This window comes from Musca autumnalis, unplaced genomic scaffold (assembly GCF_047663935.1).
Source record: "Musca autumnalis isolate F117 unplaced genomic scaffold, ASM4766393v1 scaffold_2, whole genome shotgun sequence".
In the NCBI taxonomy this organism is placed as follows: domain Eukaryota; kingdom Metazoa; phylum Arthropoda; class Insecta; order Diptera; family Muscidae; genus Musca; species Musca autumnalis.
Window position 1 is genome coordinate 59,920,093 of NW_027411755.1, and position 18,319 is coordinate 59,938,411.

Here is an 18,319-nt window from a genome sequence, read left to right on the forward strand (position 1 = left end):
ACTGAAGTTAACATTTCGTGAAGCAGGCGATTTAAAAAATGTTGAATATAAGATGTTATTTATTGCAACTCGGATTTTACACTTAAAACATGTGACATCCGATTTTTTTCCAAATTGTGCACTTTGTTAAAGCTATTACTAAGGAGTGTCGAGGGATGGCGCGTAGATTTTTTATTTTAATTTTAGTACACATAATTCTTAACCAATTTGTAAAATTTTAGCTGCAACAAACTACAACATTTTATTTTATTGCTATTTGTATTAATAGTATTTTTTATGTAAAAATGCTGAAATTAGGGCGGTACCTTTCTATGGGGGCCATATCCATGCGTGTACCTGTGCCGAAAATTCTCCGTCGGAATATTTTTTACCACTAGCGAAGACTAAATGTCAACTTTCAGCTATTTCGGTTCGATAATGTGGCTAAAACCTCAAAAATTACCGAAATCGGTAGTACCGGTGTATGGGGGCTATATGAAAACGTGGACCTATACCGTAAATGTTTATAGGAGTGTATGCATAACCCCCACAGAGATTAAATACCAAATTCTAGCCGTTTCGGTTGGATAATGTGGTAGAAATCTTTAAAATATCGAAAATCGATAGGTACCATTCTACGGTAAAAATACAAATTTACCAAATATATTAATAAAAGAAGTAAAATTGTCAATTTATAGTTGTTCATATCGAATTTATGGGCAAACATGCAATAAAACATAGATTTGTACTTTTGGCGTGCTAAATCGGTACTTTTTTTCACTGCCCCATCCGCCTGTCCATGTGTTTTTGTTCGCAACATACAGGTCGCATTTTTTGTCCGATTCAGCTGAAAATTGGGGACTACAACTTTTCTAGCCATAAGAAAAACGCTATTGCTTTTGGTGAAAATCGGTTTAGATTTGGATATAGCTCCCATATATATGTATTTTCGCCCGATTTCACGTATTTGCTGCACCAAACACGCTATATACGTCCAATTTTGATGAAATTTTGAATGTGTGACTGAATTTGGTCTACAAATAAGTGTGCAAAATTATATTGAAATCGTTTCGGATTTGGATATAGCTCCCATATATATTTTCGGCCGATTTAACGTATTTCCTGTACCACACACGCTATATATGTCCGATTTCGATGAAATTTGAAATTTGTGACTGAATTCGGTCTAGAAATAAATGTACCAAATTATATCGAAATCGGTTCAGATTTGGATATAACTCCCATATATATTTTCGGCCGATTTCACGTATTTTCTGTACCAAACACGCTATATATTTCCGATTTCGATGAAATTTGGAATGTGTGACTGAATTCAGTCTAGAAATAAATGTGCCAAATTATATAGAAATCGGTTCAGATTTGGATATAGCTCCCATACATATTTTCGGCCGATTTCTGGTATTTTCTGCTCCAAACACGATATATACATAAGTCCGATTTCAATGATATTTGGAATGTGTGACTGAATTCGGTCTGGAAATAAATGTGCCAAATTATATCAAAATCGGTTAAGATCTGGATATAGCTCCGATTTATATTTTACATACTCACAGTGGTGTAGGGTATCATATAGTCGGCCCCACCCGACTTTGATACTTTCCTTACTGGTTTTATCTCTCTTTTACATATAAATCATTGATACGGCTTAAAGGAGTACTAAACTCGTCTTTAAAAAAATATAGAAAACTGTAGTAATAATTCGTTGGAAAATCTACTCGCAGGGACAAAATTGTGGTTACTTACTACCGTGATCGTTTTCACCAGTTTGTTGTGTAAAAGAAAACTAGTGAAAATGACATTGAAAGAAATAACTTTGTTCGTTTTATACGTAGTTGCTTATAACCGTTGTTCGTTATATCCGAATTTATCTGTTAAAAAGTTAAAAAATCCTTTAATTCTGCTATTATTAATTTTTGCCTCAGAAACAGGGCAAATTACCTATAGTGCATAGGTTAAGAAAAAATTCCCCAGTATAAATCTGCTCTCGAGCCAATTTTTGGTTGTTGCGAAGAAAGAAAATATATAAAAACGCTAATTATTTTGATGAGCACAATTGTTACTATAAACTTCTCTCGAAGTGACTTCAGAGAGTAGATTGCATAATATATGTAAAATGTTACTCAGAATTCGCGAAGTGTACATAAGATTGATAAATTATTGATCATTGGTGGCATCGTTTTTTATTGGGATAGCTAATACAATTTTGTTTTTCAAAATAGTCTGGCTTAATCCCATTGTTGTTGTTTTATTATTTTAAAACAACTAATGTATTAGTGGAAAAAGGTTGACATTGTTCGCCAAGGGGTAAGGCAAGGAAGACTAGTTTCGATTCACGCCACTGGATCTCATTAGTTCCCTTGTTTCTTGTTTGTGCATATTCTCCACCGAAGTTATTTTTCAATAACTTCTTCAACAAGAAACTTTTTATACCCAAACATCAATCGTCAGTTCGAAATATAAAGGTGAACAAAGAAAAAACTTCAATGAGAAGTTTTTCTTTGGCAGCCTAACACAACTCCGACGAAAGGGTTTGCGAAACACACCAAACCTTTTCCCACTGCTATGTGTCAAATTTCGACGATTGCACATAACAAAATCTAGTTGGTAGCTGGAATTTCTCGTTACTCGGGTTTTAGTAGATGAATTTCCACGGGTATGATTTATTGGATCCGGAACGTAAAAAACTAAAATATGCAATGAAGTATGAGGCATTCTAATGACAATTGCAAATATTAGACCCGAATAATATGATTTTTAGAAAAATGTTCGCATAAAATTTGATTTTGCTATAAGTACGTACAATGTATTACGAGGTGCAAAATTCGGATCAAATCGGTTCATCCATTCGACAGACGGACACGGTTAAGGCGACTCCAATCCTAAGAGTATATTGGGGTGATGCCTGTTTAAAAACATACTTTCAATGTCTTTTGATGAGTTTTTATTTAAGACTAGCAGACCCCGGTCCGCGTTGCCGACCCGTCGTAATGAGTTTTAATGACAACTTTTTTTAACAATTCAAAAATAGGTATTTTTCTACCTCACTTCTACGGTCCATTGTCGAACCGAGGAGGATTTTAAGTTTACCAGCAGATTTTGTCTGTAACCTTTCATTTCTATTGCCTAACAATTTAAAAATAGGTATTTTCTAACCAACTTTTTTCGCCCATTTATGTTGTTAAAGATTCATTATCGTCCATGTCCCCTGCCTTTATCCTAAAGCGATCTAATTATAAAAGTTAAAAAAAATGGTAAAGTCGAATTCTCCCGCTTATTGAGACTTATATGTTTTACTTTTTCATGGCTTATGGACGGTTGAACTTTACCATTTAAGAAATTTGTAAATATATCGCTTTTCTTGACCGGGGGCGCAACCGCCGTTGTCTCGAAAATAAATTTGCAAGCCGATTCACTCGTATGTTTAGCAAATATAGAGATTATAAAACACTAGGCTCCCGAAATATGTCTAGAAATATATAGCATTTTGGACCATGGGATATTCCTGAACATTTTCTGAAAATTGCATGAAATTAAGTTCAGTGGTTTTGGAAAAATAATGTATTGAAAAGTTCGTGGGCGTTGTCATCAGTTTTCAAGATATAACATATTTAAAAATGTGGGCGTTGTTCGATATTTTGGCTCAAAATGTGTACCTAGGGTACACACAACCCCATTTATGCTGAAACAGATATAATCATAAGTTTGGCTTATACATATAGCGTTTAAAAGAAAGGCGTGGTGAAGGTACCCCACCTCCTCCGAAATTCATGAAATATACATAACAACGGCAAACAGTGAGCTTTTGCAGCAAATTTGATGGAAATCGGTTTAGTAGTATTGAATATATTACATATTAAAAAAAACAGGACTGGTCGGGTCTTTAGGACTCAAAGAAGTACTACATTGTAGATTAATCCGTAAATTTTTAAACCGATATATGCGCAATGTTTTTAAATATAGCGTTTCTTAAAATTATCGCATAGGCGGGGTGTGGGGTTGTAACCCGCCCCACTGTAGTTCAATAGAATTTGTAGCCTGTTTTCGGAGGCCATCCCTGTACATTCCCTGACAATTTTATAAAAATCGGTTCAGTAGTTTTTGCAGAAAAACATTAAATTGAAATGAAAATTGAAAAAAGTGGGCGCGGTAAAATTTTCATTCCATAAAAACCTAAGTTGGGTTAAGACGGCATTTGATTTTTATACCCTACACCACTATGATTTGATTTGTACTCATAAAGATATGCCGTTTTTTTAATATATTTCAAAAAAAAAAAAAAAAAAAGAATTATCCAAATCGTTCCAGCCGTTCTCAACTGATGCCATTATATAGATTAGATAAAATCTTACATATAAGGGAAGTCAATAAAAAGCCTCACCACTATAAAATTATAATTATTCCCTTTCCACTATTCTCAAACTTCGGTGAGATGCAATATATGCCAGGAGTGGGTGCATCTCAGGGTTCAATAATAAGTCGTGGTCGTCGTCATAAGAATACGAGACTCCTAAACCGATTCTGGTACAATCCCTGAAAATGCAACTTAATTGCAATGGAATCAGAGGTAAAATCTAAGAAATAGAAGATTGTACCTTCGTATAGGGGACAGTGAATACAAGATGTTACAACAAAAACCAAGGCGATTCGAGGGAAGGTCCTAAACTGAACTTTTCCGAAATTTTGTGTGGGAGGTACTCGAAGGAGTTTACCGATTGAGTCCATATTGGAACCTCATCTAAATCTGGTAGAAATTTCATAATGTGCAAAGTATGGACCAAATCGGTTACTTCCTTCAAGAGTTATCGTACGCACAAATTTTCCGAACATTTTCGAACTATTGTGGGGGAGGTACCGGAAGGAGTGGACCGATATAATCCATCTTTGAACTTGAACTAAGTTTGGTCAAAATATTATGAAAGCCAAATTTAGGACCGAATCGGCAGATCCGTTCGAGAGTTATCTTGCGCTCCAACCACTACACACGGTGTCATAGGGTGTCAGGCTATTTTCTCAGGAAGTATGGACATGCCCCTAATGAAACTTACAGTGTCGTATAGAGGACAGCGAATACAACTTGCGTAAACAAAAATCAAAGCGATTCGAGACCAGGTCCTTAACTGAACTTTTCCGAAATTTTGTGTGGGAGGTACCCGAAGGAGTGGACCGATTGAGTCCATATTGGAACCTCATCTAAGTTTAGTAGAAATTACACGATGTGCAAAGTATGGACCAAATCGGTTATTCCCTACAAGAGTTATCGTGCGCACAAGTTTTGCGACAATTTTTGAACATTTGTGGGGGAGGTACCTGAAGGAGTGGACCTATATGGCCCATCTTCGAACTTAAATCGAATCTGGACAAAATATTTCGATAACCACAATTTGAACCGAATCGATTGATCCTTTCGAGAGTTATCGTGCGCACCAGCCAGCCAGACAGACAGACAGACAGACGGACAGACAGACAGACGGACGGACATTGCTAGATCTACTCAAAATTGTCTGAAACGGATATCGTACAAACATACTTGGGGTCTAAAACCATTATTTCGATGAGGCACATTTTTGGTCGTATCAAAGTGTAAATACCCTCTTTAGCCTAAAGGCTGAGGGTATAAAAACGACTGTAGCTTACAGACTTGTGATGGTTACTACGTACTGAGGAAGGATCGCACCTGAAGTGGAGGTACACCAGTCTGTTCAATATAGACTTATTGACCATGATCCTTGCTTCCCGTACGTGGAATGTAGGGGGGTAGCAGTCAGCTATCGAACTATGGAGGTGGAGTTGCTATACGTATACATCCCGCAGATAAATAGCCTTACTCCAGGTTATATTTCCAACGCTTTTGGAAGGTCATAGCAGTCTTGTTTTTGGGGGAGTTTAATTCTTGTCATGAGTTGTGGCATTTGATCCTCGGAAACGATTAGAGGGGCGCAGTAATGGATGAACAGATTGAGAGATCTACGCGTTGCACGGTCAATCAGAATACCCTACCAGAGTTAGCCGGGAGTGTCACAGTTCGCCAAACATAACCATCGTGTCACCCGGTCTGACAAATGATGTCATCTGGCAACCCGTAGTAATTGTCTCCTTCAGAAGACCGCTCGGTTCCATCATCCCAAGCGTTGGGCCCTGATAGAGTCTCCATGGTAATGTTGAAACCAGCCATACCGGTGTCTTAATGAAGCTAAAATCTTTAAAATACCGAATATTGGATAGTGCCGTTCTGTGGGTGCTATATTAAATCGTGGGCCTGCACTGGCACATTTCTGCGGAAAATTTTTGTTGCCCCATCGAAGACTAAATAACAAATATTAGTTATTTCGGTGATATAATGGGACTAATAGCTGAAACTCCGGAGGAACCGTTATATGGTGGCTATATCATAACGGGGGCCTTTACTGACACATTTCTGGGAAAAAGCTTTCTAGCCCCAAGAAAGACTTAATAACGAATTGCAGCCATTTCGGTGTGAAAATAAAGCTAAAACCTTGACAATAGCGAAAATCGGGCTCCAAATTTATCCTGAATCTGATCTCTTTATTGAAGTCCAGTATGTTTCCTCATAGACGATTTTAGGACTCACGTAGAAAACGTGTAGGTCTTTATGTTGATGATTAGTAATATTTGTCATAGAAGACCACAAGGTCGTTCATAGTAGTTCAAGAGGCCCTCTCATAGAAGATAAGATGAAAAGACCAGTAGGACTTCTAGCAGAAGACTTGTAGGACTTCTATAAAAAAAAAAAAAAACAAATATGTCAAAACAAGTGAGAGCCGATCATGTGATATCCCACCGAAACCGGTTAACCGGATTTGAGTTACAAAACCGAAAACGGTTTTCGCCAAAAATGTCATTTTCGGCTAACCGAAAAAACCGGTTATTTATGTCGGTTAACCGGTTTTAAAAAATAGTATTATTATTATTATTATTAAATTAAAATAGTGCTCTTGAAGGTAAACTAAACTTAACTAACGAAAGGTACGAGCTTTAAATTCGTGTAAAATTTATAGTTGTGCCAGTCTAGTTTAATAGAACTATCTATGACGTATACGTAATATCACAAGGTAGTTTGAATGCCGTTACTCATACGTTTTTGAATTAGTACAGTAAACTAAGAACTTGTCGAATTAAAGGTTGTAAAGGGTAACGATAACAAAATGCATGATTGATTCCAGACTTAATAGAAACTTAACAACCTCCATAAATCTGCATTGCACAGAAACTGCATACATATCTTACAAAAGGTATTTTATTTTACATGAAAAATAACATTCACCACGAACATACATTTTATGTTAATGCAATAATGTACATTTTATAGGAAATCTCACTAACAGTTTATAGCACAATACATACACTCCAAATACTGTTATATATTTTAACATGATTCTGTTAAATAAGATAACATCATAACACATAACCTACCTCAATCAGTTTGTTTATAGAAAAATTACTAAAACTAACTTTCACGGATTGACTTTCAGGTTGACTTGTCAATGCTTAGTGCAGTTGTATTCTAAAACCCAGAACCCAGAGTTACAGAATTTAATTAAAAGTTTTTGATTTAGTACGATTAATGTTTTACCATACTGTCGTTGTCCTATCGAAAAGAGTCAAAGCTCTATTTTGCGTGCAGTCCTTGAAACTTTACAAATTTTGCATTTTCAATTGCAAATGTGTGTCAATTGTTGTAGCAAAACTCTTTTCGCTTTGTTTATACCAAAAAGGCAAACCCCCACAGATAACGAAAGTGAACGAGGGACCGGGAGGGAACTAGAAACCTGGTTGACAAGTTGTATCCTTGTGATGTCGACATTATGTTCACTTCCGTGAATTTTTCACTTTATTCTCACGCAAGACAAGTTGGCTGCATAGAATCAACAGCACAAATGAATGCAATATCTTTTATGTGTGGGTGTGTGTTTGTGTGTAACCTAACCGGTATGGCATACTTCCGCTTTGATAGGGGATAACAAATGCAGTGTTAAACCTAAACCATCTTTTGATGTTAACGAGACGTTATAGTCACCGTCATCGTTGCTTTTGCTGTTGTAGTCAATGTTATTGTTGTTTGTGCTTTCCTCCCGCATCGTTGTTACGCAGCATATTGCCGTTCTTTCGTTTTCAATGTTGGCAAGCACATAATTTTCACTTTTTCCCCATTCACTCCCGTGAATGGAATATGCAGAAGCTATGCATTAAAATGCTTTTAATATAATTAAAATGTTGTTTTTCTTTACGATGGATGTTCATGTCGTTGTCTCTTCATTTCGCTCTAAGACAGCAGTGAAAGCAATTCGTACAATTTGGTGAGGGAAACTTTATACGCAAAATGTGTACGTGTGTGGTTTAGAGCAGTGTTCGAAAATAAACACTATGGTATCGTACCGTACAGTTCTGTACCGTACCAAGGTGGATAGGTACGCTACGATAATGTACCGTACCGTACCGGTACACAAACACTAAAAAATATTTTAGTGATACTGTACCGGAACACAACGAAAATCTTACTGTACCGACTGCGGTACACAACGATTTTTAGTGTACCGACTGCGGTACGCTACGATTTTTTAGTGAACCGACTGCGGTACAGTACGATTATCGTAGTGTACCACTGGTCGGTTCACTAAAACATAACGTACCGGTAATGTACCGTGCATGTGTGTTGTGTAAATTGTGATGAAAAATTATATGTTTGATGTTTTTGAGAATGAGGGCAAGAATAGTAACCAAAATTCAATATTATATAAATTAAAAGCACGAATGTGGTAAATTCGTTCAGTATACGAATTTTGAGAAAATTAGTGTAAAATATGAAAATAGCTAAAATTTCCAACCAATACATATTTTAATTAATTCTATAAGAAGTTTTAAGTGAACCTCCCTCTATTATAGCCTTAGGTTTAAAACCCATATTATTAATGTACATATATATTTCTATTTACTCGCTTTGAGAAAATTTTATTATGGACTCATTAGAGTCCTTGTAGTCAATGTACATATTAAAACATTGTTTTTTAAATATTATTTGTTCCCTAGTTAAATAATTAGACAGTTTTTACAAGTAAAAAGGGGTGATAATGCATGTGTCATAAAACCATTTCTATGAATGGAAAAGAATAACGTTAATATGTTGGTGTCATAATGATGTTTATTTGCGGCAAAAGACAATTCATAAAAAGGTTATGTTTGTTGTCCAATCCACAACAAACAAAACAGCCACTAAAGGTTGAGTCTCCAGCTAATATATTTTAAATTTTTAATATGTTTATTCTGTTGAAGTTTTAATGTTGATATTTTTTAATTAATTAAAATATAATTGCATAAAAACTAAAATCCGTTTGTAATAGGTAACAAAACAAAATGGTAAGAATATGAGAATAATGCCTCAAAAACTCAAACTTTAGAGGGCTTCTTCGTAGTGGTAATTCCTGCTGGTATAATACGTTTACGTTTAACTGTGGAAAAAAGTACCGATTTAGCGCGTCAAAAATAAAAGTCGATAATTTATTGTATGTTTGTCCATAATTTGGATAAGAACAGCTCTAGATTGACAAGTGTACTTCATTTATTTTTATATTTAGTAAATTTGCATTTTTACCCACATAACGGTACCTGCCGATTTTCGGTATTTTAAAGATTTCTACCAAATTATCCCACCGAAATGGCTTAGATTTGGTATCTAGTGTCCGTTGGGGTTATACATACATTTCTATAAGAATTTTCGGTACAGGTCCACGGTTTTATATAGCCCCCATAGTTCGGTTCCGCCGATATCGGTTATTTTGAATTTTATAGCCACGTTATCCAACCGAATTCGTTGAAACTTGGCATTTAGTCTACGTTGGGAGTATAAAATATTCCGACGGAGAATTGTCTGCACAGGTTCACGTTTTGATATGGCCCCCATAGAAAGGTACTGCCCGAATTTCTCTAATTTCAGATAGAAAATAATAATAAAAACAATTATAAAATACTAGCTGACCCGGTTCCGCGTTGCTGGCCCGTCGTATTGGATTTCCGTGTAAGGCTAAGTAATCTATCTACAATTTATCTATCAAATGTTGATCCCTCTAGATTTTCGAATCGAATTGACAATAAGTCGATGTTTTGGTATAACCCTCATGAAATGGTATCTCCAGATGTAAAATAGAAAATTACTTTCTTGTTATAGCCTCGACCATAAGATGTGTAAGGGTATAATTAACTTTATGATTCTGTTTGCAACACATCGGAATATTCGTCGGAGAACCTACAAAGTATGTATATATTCGTGATCAGCATAAAAATTAATTCGATATAACGATGTCCGTCTATCTGTTGAAATCAAGACGCAGCTCGCGATTTTTAACATAATTTAGTACAGAAGTTTCTATTTATTATTCTTAGCATGGTTGGTATTAAAAACTGGTTGACATGAAATGACAATAATTTGGTATTTAGTCTCCATTTCTGCCAAGAATTATAGGCATATGCCCACGTTTTGATAGAGCTACCCTCCTGAGTTTCAATATTTTGGAGGTTTTAGTCTCATTATCCCACCGAAATGGCTACAATTAGGTATTTCGTATTTAGTATTCAGTGTGGGTATAAAACATAGAATATTTGGTACAGTGACAGGTTTTCATAATATTCTTGTAACGGTAGCTCTCGATCTTCGGTATTTTCAAGTTTAAATCCTTATTATTCATACGAAATGGCTATAATTGGTACTTAGTCTCCCTTGGAAGTAAAAACATTTCTGCAGAGAATTATCGGCATTTTCAGAGAATTATCGGCATTATCCACGTTCTAACACAGCTACCATAGATAGGACGGTACCTTCCGAGTTTTGATATATTGGAGTTTTTAGTGTCATTATCCCACCGAAATTGCTACAATTTGGTGTTTACAGACAGTTTCTGTATGTCGGAAGAAGAATGTGTGCGAAAGAAACATGTCCAAACACTTGTGTGTTTTTATACCCTCCACCATAGTATGGAGGGTATATTAAGTTTGTTTTTCCGTTTGTAACGCATTGAAATACTCATTTGCGACCCTATAAAGTATATATATTCTTGATCAGGGTAAAATTCTGAGTCGATCTGTGCACGTCCGTCCGTCCGTCCGTCTGTGGTAATCACTCTAGCATCCACAAAAATGGAGATAGGATGCTGAAATTTTGGGAAAATGCGTCTTTTGTTTGCAGGCAGGTCAAGTTCGATGATGGGCTATATCGGTCCACGTTTTGGTATAGCCCCCATATAACGGTACCCCCCGATTTGCGGTATTTTGACGTTTTTAGCTACATTTTCAAACCGATTTAGCTATAATTTGACATTTAGGATTCTTAAGTGTTAATGGACTTATATATTAGAAGTTGTGGACATAGGTCCACGTTTTGGTACCCCCCGATTTACGGTATTTTGACGGTTTAAGCTACATTTTCAGACCGATTTGGCTATAATTTAACATTTAGGGTTCTGAAGTGTTAATAAACATATATAACAAAACTTGTGGACATAGGTCCACGTTTTGGTATAGCCCCCATATAACGGTACCCCCCCCCGATTTGCGGTATTTTGACGTTTTTAGCTACATTTTTAGACCGATTTAGCTATAATTCGACATTTAGGGTTCCTAAGTATCAATAAACATATATAACAAATGTTGTGGACATAGGTCCACGTTTTGCTATAGCCCCCATATAACGGTACCCCCCGATATACGGTATTTTGACGTTTTTAGCTACATTATCAGACTGATGTAGCTATAATTTGACATTTAGGGTTCTTAAGTGTTAATGAACTTATATATTAGAAGTTGTGGACATAGGTCCACGTTTTGGTTTAGCCCCCATATAACGGTACCCCCCGATTTACGGTATTTTGACGGTTTTAGCTACATTTTCAGACCGACTTAGCTATATTTTGACATTTAGGGTTCTTAAGTGTCATTAAACTTATTTAACAAAACTTGTGGACATAGGTCCACGTTTTGGTATATCCCCCATACAACGGTACCCCCCGATTTACGGTATTTTGACGGTTTTAGCTACATTTTCAGACCGATTTAGCTATAATTTGACATTTACGGTTCTTAAGTATCAATAAACTTATATAACAAAAGTTGTGGACATGGGTCCACGTTTTGGTATAGCCCCCATATAACGGTACCCCCCGATTTACGGTATTTTGACGTTTTTAGCTACACTTTCAGACCGATGAAGCTATAATTTGACATTTGAAGTTCTTAAATGTCAATAAACTTATGTGAGAAAACTTGTGGACATAGGTCCACGTTTTGGTATAGCCCCCATATAACGGTACCCCCCGATTTACGGTATTTTGACGTTTTTAGCTACAATTTGACATTTAGGGTTCTTAAGTGTAACTAAACTTATATAACAAAAGTTGGGGACCTAGGTCCACGTTTTGGTATAGCCCCCATATAACAGTACCCCCGATTTACGGCATTTTGACGTTTTTATCTACATTTTCAGACCGATTTAGCTATCAATTGACATTTAGGGTTCTTAAATGTCAATAAACTTATATAACTAGTGGACATAGGTCCATGTTTTGGAATAGCCCCCATATAACGTTACCGCCCGATTTCAGGTATTTTGAGAATTTTACCAACAAGTTTTAGCCGAATTATCTGTAATTTGAACATTTGACATTTGAAATTCTTAGTGGTCACCACACCTCTCCACCAAAAATTGTCAAGAAAGCCCCCATATAACGGTACCTCCCGATTTTTAGTAATTTGATGATTTTAGCTACAATATTAAACCGAACTAGCAGTAATTTGACATTTGAAGTTCTTAGTGGTCACAACACCTCTCCATCAAAAATTGTCAACATTGGTCCATGTTCGGATATAGCTCCCATATAACGGTACTTCCCAATTTCAGTAATTTGGCAATTTTAGCTAACTGTAATTTGACATTTGAAGGTTGTAGTGGTCACCACACATCTGCATCAAAAATTTTCAACATAGCCCCAATATTTTACTTGAAATTTTTAACCGAACGTAGGTCTATGTTTTGGTATAGCCCCAAAACAAACCTCCCGATTTTCCGTGCCTTAGCTTTATTTTTGGACGAACTTACCAATTTTTTGAAATTTAAAAGCCAACAAAAATTCTGCAACAAAAATTGTTCATTTAACTTCATATTTTCGTATAGCCCAGATACCTCCGAACTAGCAGTTAATGACATTTGAAGTTCCCACGTTATGTACCGATTTTCGATATTTTGAGGATTCTAGCTAAATTTTTTAGCCGAATTAGGAGTTATTTGACATTAAAGGCTCCCATCAAAAACTGTCAACATAGGCCCATGTTTTATTATAACCCCTATATAACAGTACCTCCCAATTTCTAGCCCATCAAAAATTGTCAACAGTTAGATATATGCACCATAAAAAATGGCCTCCCGAATGAAGCATTTTATGTACATTATCTGACATTTTAACGTACTCACTTAAAGTTGAATATTTTATGGTGGAGGGTATGAAAAGTTCGGCCCGGCCGAACTTAATGCTTTTTTACTTGTTCAAATTTGTTTTTGTTTTGAAGTAAAAGCAAAGATACAATTATTTCGAAAACTAAAGTTCGGGCGTGTTTCATTCGCACACATTCTTCTTTTGACATACAGAAACAAGCTGTTAGTCTTCATTGTGGGTATAAAACATTCCCGCAAAGAATATTCGGCATACGTTTTGTATGTAGCCTCCATTGAATGATACCTTCCGATTTTCAGTATTTTCAAGGTTTTAGCGGTATTATTCAACAGAAATGGGTATATTTGGTATTTAGTTTCTTTTGGAGGTATCAAATATTTTAGCAAAGAATTGTCGGTTTAAATACACGTTGGACATAAAACGATACCTAACTATCAGCCAAAATGGCTGAATCCTGATTTCAATATAACTTATGCTGGTGGGTATAAAAGTTCGGGACGGTCAAACTGAACGTCGTCAAACTTGTTGTTAAAAAAGTGCTGTGTCATTGAACATGTTATTAAAAAACTCTCCTAAACATCAAAACATCAGTGATTTATAAAAATGGCTTCAAAATGATAGTTGGATTTACGTGGTCCTGATCGAGTTATTCCAAGCATTAACGTCATGGCATGTTTGCTGTCCCACTTACTAAATTTGTAAAACTAATCAGTAAGAATAAATTTTTCAAAAATTGGACGCAGTATTCTGCTTCCAAAACACATATTAATGGCAGAGACCACAATTGTTTTTTTTTGTATTGAATTTTAATACGTCTAATAATCTCTAAGATTTCGCGATTTGTTAAAGCCCGTTGTGGGGGAGGTCCCCCACACACTCCATTTTCGGTATTCTCCCACCTTACGAACCTACACACAAACTTCCGGAAATTTAATTTAGAATATCATGTCAGTCTTAAAGAACTTTATATACATTTAGAAAGATCATAGATACACCGCATTGTTGGCCCGTCATTTTAGTGACCAATGCACATTTTTAAGACGTTCTAGTTATTTAACCATCTTTCAAATTAGGTTTTGCCTGATTTCTCAATCGACTTTTTTTGGAATTTAGGTCAAGCGTCGTTTAACATTATCGGGGTTGTACTGTATTCCAAAATGTGGGGTTGATCGCGCTTTCCCACTCATTGAAGTCAGTGTTTATATCGTTTTTGTAGTCACGCTTACTAAAACTAAGGATATTATCTATAATTATAATTTTTTGGATAATTGGGATGACCACGATATTCAACATCTGTGGTGACCATTCAGGATCAAGACAGTTATTACCATCGTATTGCAAACAATATTTAAGCAATACGTTCAAAAATATCTTTTATTTCACGTTTTGTTAAAAAATTTTGTGGGGGAGGTACCCTGGTCACTCCACTGACCAGTATAAAAAACAGCTAAAAACCTATTCTCAGACCTAAAAATTCCACATACAAAATTTCATTGAATTCGGTCCATCCGTTTCGGAGGAGTTTAATTTCGAACATCATGGCAGTCTCGAAGAATTTTATATATATATAGATTTTGTTGCAGTTTGTTGCAGCTAAAACTTTACAAATGTGGTAAGAACTATATGTACTAAAAATAAAATAAAAAATCTACGCTCCATACTGCGACACTCCCTACTAAATAGCTTTAACAAAGTACACAATTTGAAAGAAAGAAATGTTAAATACAATAAAGCTTTAAAATTACTTTGTAGGAAGACGGCATACGACGATCGCAAATTTACTACTAAAATATATTATAAAAACCAGTCCATAAATTGTGAACAAAAAATAAACCGTTATTACGCTTTGGCTGATGTAAAACAAATTATTTTAACTGTCGTTAGATTCTGTGGACACCTTAGATCAATACTGCACCAATAATTTTTAAATCGGCGTATGTGACATTTTCAGTTTTGGCGCGCTATATCGGTGTTTTTTTCCACTGTTCGTTTGGCCCAAAAAACATCAATGTGACACCAACACGTGCCTTATTACTTTATACAAATATTTTGGATATACATACATATGTATATAACACAATTATGGGGTCAATTTATATAGTCTTCCATAATAAAACAAAAAACCATTAAACATTTTACATTTTTTCATAATTCATAAAAACACATGTATGGTACATTACAGATATGTATATTATTTTCATTGTTCCAACAATACGAACTACGAATTTTTACTGCTTTTACTTTTTCAGTGGTACCACAAAGTAACAGGCAAAATTCTCGTTGATCGTCCACATTACCTTGCTATGAAAATATTTTCTGTTATTTGTGCAACCAATAATAATGATTTTGCAGGAGGGGATTTGTCGAAAATAAACATCCTTATGACGTCAATAAGAAACCTCATACTGGTGTTAGATAAATACATTCCATATTGAAAAAATCATATAAAAATTTGTAATTTGGCTACAAATACTTTTAAATGTGTAAATAAAAATAGCTTGGAAAAAAACTTAGTGATGAGCGATCACCTTTAGCGAATACTGTTCACTACAAACAAAATAGATGGGTATTTTTTGTTGGTACTGGTTATATTAATGTGGATTGTATAGCAAATATTACATTTTTCTGAATAATCTTTTTCCAAAAAATGCTAATGACACAAAAATAGCAAAATTATTCTTTACTCATTCATGTAAATGATTTTATAATTCACGATTTTTCACCCTTTTTTGATATCATAAATGTCTAAGTGCCTAACATGGTAAACAACATTATATTTTCTAGTCATTTTCTCAATATTTATAAACGATTAAAATGTAATTAATTTATGCAATATTGAATTCTATTTATTATACTTGCCTTCTTTGCCAAAAAAGCATATAACAATTCATATTTCCTCATAAATAAAAAACACATGTGTGGCACATTACCGGTACGTTATTTTTTTAGTGAACCGACCAGTGGTACACTACGATATTTTAGTGTACCGACTGCGGTACGCTACGATTTTTTAGTGTACCGACTGCGGTTCACTACGATTTTCGTTGTCCTCCGGTACGGTACGCTAAAATATTTTTTAGTGGTTGTGTTCCGGTACGGTACACTAAAATATTTTTTAGTGATACCGTACCTGGAGCGGTACGTTATTTTAGTGTACTGTTTCTTTTCGAACACTGGTTTAGAGCAAGGGATTTTCATGGAGAAATGTTTTCAAATTTGATATCAGAATATGGGGATAAAATTGCAGTTTTTGAGTATTTTCTTCTTCTTCTACTTATATGAATATAGATAAGTCTTCATACAGGATAGCCAAATATTCGCATTTTTCGGTAAGGCCGACTAATAATAAATACTACTGTGATTATTAGACAGCGGAATTTTATGCAACCCCTATTTTTGGCCCCATTCATGTCAAATTTCTTGACTGGGCATATTTTTGGCTTCTGATTACATTGCAATCGAAACATATGACATATGCATAATTATGCAAAAAATATTTCAATAATAGGTACAAAAATGTTTGTGTGTACAATTTTTCTGTTTAAAATTCTCTTCAGACAAGTCAATAAAATAGAGAAATATATAACCACAGCCACAACCTTCAAAATACCGAAAATCGGGAGGTATTTTTTTATTTATTATTTCGTCTATGGAGTACAAATTCCTTACAGACTAATGCATTAAAAATAAATTAATTCTAACATATTTTTGAATTTTATAATAGAATCAGAAAAATCTAAGTTTGACTGTACATTAATTCTATTAAATTCGCGAAGGATTTTTAAGAATGGCTCATTCATTGCATACATTGTTCTATGATAAGGTATATAAAAATATTCAGTATTCCTCAGAGAACGGATGGGAGTATTAAAACGTATTAATTCCAGAAGTTGGGGACAATCAATCAAACCATTAATAAGTTTGTACAAAAACATTATAGACTGTAAGTATCTACGATTGTAAAGCAGTGGTAAATGTATTAATTTGCAGCGAGCTTCATATGAGGGAAATGGAACGCTAAAATTTATTGAGAAAAGTGCAAACTTTATAAACTTTTTTTGGAGCCTTTCAATGCGATTAACGTGTGTGTAAGTTGTTGGATTCCAAACAACCAGAGCATATTCTAATCTAGATCTTATAAGGGAAGAGTAAATGGCCTTATGGACATAAGGATCCGTGAAATCAGAGCATTGACGTTTTATGAAGGCTAAAAGAGCGTAAGCCTTGGGCATAATGTAGTCAATATGCAAATTAAATACCAATTTTGAATCGAAGTAAACACCCAAATCTAGTATTTCTGAAACTTGTGAAATGCGCTTATGATTAACATAATACTCCATAATAATTGGAGATCGCAAACGACCGTAACATACGTAGAAACATTTATTAAGATTAAGTAATATACAGTTACTTGCACACCAATTCACAATGTTAGTTAAATCAAGCTGTAATAAAGTTGCATCTAAGAGATTTTTAACGCTTTTAAATAGTTTTATATCATCAGCATACAATAAACATTGTGCATTAGACAAACAACTGGATATATCATTAATGAAGAAATTAAACAGAAGTGGGCCCAGGATACTACCTTGGGGAACACCAGACTTAGCAATATAAGCTTCAGAGTTTTTACCATCAATGGATACAGTATAACTCCTACTAGATAAATATGACTTAATCCAATTTAAACAATTAGAATGAATGCCCATTTTAGATAGCTTTTGTAGTAGAATCGTTCTATGGGGCTATATGAAGGTGGAAAGTTTTTTACACCCAAGGAAGACTTAATACCAAATTTATGCCATTTCGGAGGGATATTGAGGGCACAACCTTCAAAATACCTGAAATCCGGAGGTACCGTGCTATGG